The following is a 3,928-nucleotide window of genomic DNA, read 5'->3' as shown; positions in this document are numbered from 1 at the left end:
CCACGGCAAGCCGCCAAATCTAGTCCTCCACCGCAGCGGTGGACCTCACACCCCGCCGGATCTACCTTCCGCACCTTGGAACCCCCAACTACCAACTCACCACTTCACCGGAGCCGCTTCAGCGACTGGCTTGTCCACCGCTCCAGATCTCCTTGACCGCCATCATGGTCCACCGCACTGGATCTGCTTAACCGGCGCCCTCGTCCACCACAGCGTAGGCCCTTCACTGACTCCCTCGTCCGCCCCTTCGCTGGCCCTTCATACAAGCCCTCGTCCGCCGCAACAGGTCCGCCTCACCGAAAGCACTGTACAACGCGCCCGCCGAAGCCTTCGTCCACTGCACCGGACCCGCTCCATGGACGCCATATTCAACTCCACCGGCCCTGCTTTACCGACGCCGCAGCCTCATCAGGTTATTTCGATTTGTACTCCTTCGGTTTTTCTCTTTATCGTGCAACTGTTCACTTACCACAGATGAGCTTTCTTGTATGTCGACAAGCGCTGCAACCGTAGCACTGGAGCCGCTTCAGCGACGGCGACAGCCGGCCCAAACTCAACCGCAACATGAGCACCATCGACGATCCTTAGCTATCAAGTATGACAACGATACCCATACGCCGCAGAGAATCAGGTACTATTATCCAACGGCCGGCGCCTACGTTCAGTTTCCTAGCATAAGCGCCGCACCTTTGAATTTCTTCAGGGCATCATTCAGTTTTTCATGAGACGCGTTATTCTGCTTGCACCTGTAGGGCCATACTTCTGGCAGTGAACATGTTACATGTGCTAAATTACATACCAGTGCACATATAGTTAATATGTTTTAGTTTTGTTCTGATACCACCTGTTGGTTCCATCAGACTGCTTAATGTTCTCTATGCTTAATTAAACATCAGCAAACTAGCATGTGGTTCCGCTTCTTTTTGTTCGTTTTACCCTACATTTTCTGATGCTAGCTATTACATCACTGCTCCGAGCCTCTGTTCATTAATTGTTTGTGTGTTCTTGATCTTCCCAAGTTGCATGACTAATTTGATGCTTCTATTAATTATGGAGCTGCCAACCCCATCAAGAAAAATATTTCTTCTTTTGGGGCTGGCACCTCGAACAAGCATAAAAATAGAGGGAAGCAGATATATTGTCGTGTATGCACACACCCTTCTTTCATTAGTTTAGATGAACCATTGATGATCAATTCAGACCAGTGCATGCAATTAAAATTAATTTTACCTAAATAGATGGTGCAGAATAAACTACAACAACTAGATTTGCAACCACGGGATGCTGACGATATCTTCAAAGAACATTGCAACAACAGCTAGGCTTCACAGCAACATATGGTAAGCCAGTGTGTTTTAGTACATGTGAAATGTAATGCAAGTGGGCTGCTTTCTTGGCTTGTGCCCTCAACGTGTAATCCTACCGAATTACAAATAGTTCAGTTGTCTCCTTTGATGTATTGCTTGATTCGAATGCTTATTTGTTGTTACGCTATACCTGAGTTGGCCAATATGTCAGCAGTGCATGTTGTACTATCGATAAAGAAATGCATGCCTATTTCATTTGAGTCCTTAACTTTTCCTCTCAACTTCATCACAAGACTGTCTTTGTAGTTTATATGAGGCCACACTGTTAAGTGCTTTCTCAGATTATTTCAACTGCTTAGATGCCTTGGCAACTTAAATATAGTGGTTGTACACTCCCTTTCAACTAGGGATGTCAACTGGGTCCCGTTTAATCCTGATTAAAGTCCACTAGTGGTATGATAGTTCAAAAGAGTTTTTGTTTTTTGAGGAAAATGAACTAGGGAGGTAGCAAAAACTAACTAGATGGGACTGGTGGATGTCGTTTATTTGCCACTTACATCCCTAGTTTCATCTTACCATTTTAATTTCTTTCCGGCTGATGCTGCTTCGAACCATTTAAATATAGTTTGCCATGCTCGGCAATAATTCGTCCGTCGTTTACCATGTAAGCTTACTGCCTGGATCATACGATAACTATCTCTTACTGATGTCCAGCAGAAACCTTTCAGGATGCCATTCACACTAGGACACAATGTACAACCCCAGAATCTATTTGTGGAAGCAGTGCGCCATCCATGTTACCAGATGGTAGCAGTTCAGAGGCAACACCGCCGGAGAGCAGTCTGAGCACAGATATTATAGTGCTTGAGGCTCTACTAGAGGCAGAAAGAGATGGTGTGGCTGCCATGAATGAGGTAATCTTTATCTTGAGGCTGGAAATTACGGAATTATCGGCACGCATTATGCAAGCAACCCAAGAATTGGAGGAAGTAAGAATGTTGCATTTGAAGGCGGAGGAGGTCCTGCTGTTTATGCTATCTGAAGCCCAAGGTAATCCCGGTTCTTTTCTTTAGATACCAGTTGAAATTGTCATTAGATTATTGTACTTGCATGTTGTGTCATGTCTCTGAATGGATTATGTTGCAAGACCCCCTATGTTGTCCATGTGTTGTAATGATCCGAATTTTTTGGGCGAGGTAATCCTCAGTACTTGTATGATTGACATAAGGTGAACTATTTTTCGTGTGAGCATATTGTATTGGATGAAATAACTGTTTAACTCAGAGTGTATCCAACCTACTGAATTCGAAGATCACGGCATTTCTAAATCATAATCATATATAAAGGTGGAATAAATCTTTGTTGTGGTTTTGAAGAAATAAATAACAAAATGTATAATTATCTGTGGATATTCGTAATCGTATACAAATTGGATTTGAATTTAGTTTGCCAGGTCCCAAGGTAAACGTGAATGCTAATTCTCCCAAGTTTTGAACGAAGCGGCTAAACACCCACTATAATTTGTGGGCTGCCCGAAGCAAGTGTTTGCGAGATGGAAATTACTGTCTACCCCTGACACTTGACATCCTAATCAACCGGATTTACACTGCTGTCGATAGGGGTAGACTAGTAACTTCAATCAGACGTGACACGACGGCCTCTGAGCCCATTCAGACACGGTGGGCGCCAAACGTGGGCGGCAAAACACATTTGATTCAATCTCGTCCGAAAGTCATGTGTCTCTTCCTCCATTTCCCCATTCATACACGGTGGGCGGCAAAACAAACTCTCCTCGTCCGAAATCGATGTAGGCTAATATTTTAAATAGGGGCAGATGTGTAACTTCCATCAGACGTGACACAACCGCCCTACCTGTCAGGCCCATTCATACACCGTGGGCGCCAACCGTGGGCGGCAAAACACCCTCTCCTCGCCCAAAATAGTTACCGGCAAATATTTGGGAGATGCGAGATTACCGTCCTATCCCCAACCGACGCGATGTCCGAAATTTTAAACGGGGGATAAGTTCGTAACTTTCCCCCATTTCAGAGAAGCGCGTCCCAAAGTTTGAAATCCCCCCTCCCCTCCATTTCCCCATTCATACACCGTCGGCGGCACGACAACCTCCGCACTACGGCCAGCCTCCTCCGTCCGCCACCCCATCCTCCACCTTGCCGGAGCCGCTACCCCTACCCTGTCGTCCACTGCAAGAGATGGACGTCTCTCATCCACGGCGCTGGACCAGGATCCTTTCATCACCTCCTCTCGCTTCATCGGCGCCGTCGTCTACCTTGCCGTTGTCGCTCCTACGACCGCCTCGTCCACCGCAACAGGATATATCCCCCGACCCGGCCGTCTGCCATCTAAAGTCTTCTTCCCCGCCGCCGACAGCCATCGCACCCGCAGCACCCTCAACGTATCAGCATAGGCCTACACGGCGTCGCAACAGAGGTGGTACTCTTCCATATGTGCTTAAGTTATTGATCTCACCCGGAAAATAGATCGTAATTTGTTTACTGTACTTTTCTTGTCCGTACCAAATTGTAGTGGCTAGTTGAAAGCAAACATTGGTTGCGAAGTAGCTTTGTCCGGTTTGCACCTTCAGATCCGCCATGGCACGG

Source organism: Triticum aestivum, chromosome 5D (assembly GCF_018294505.1).
Source record: "Triticum aestivum cultivar Chinese Spring chromosome 5D, IWGSC CS RefSeq v2.1, whole genome shotgun sequence".
NCBI lineage: Eukaryota > Viridiplantae > Streptophyta > Magnoliopsida > Poales > Poaceae > Triticum > Triticum aestivum.
Note: the sequence above shows the minus strand (reverse complement) of the source record.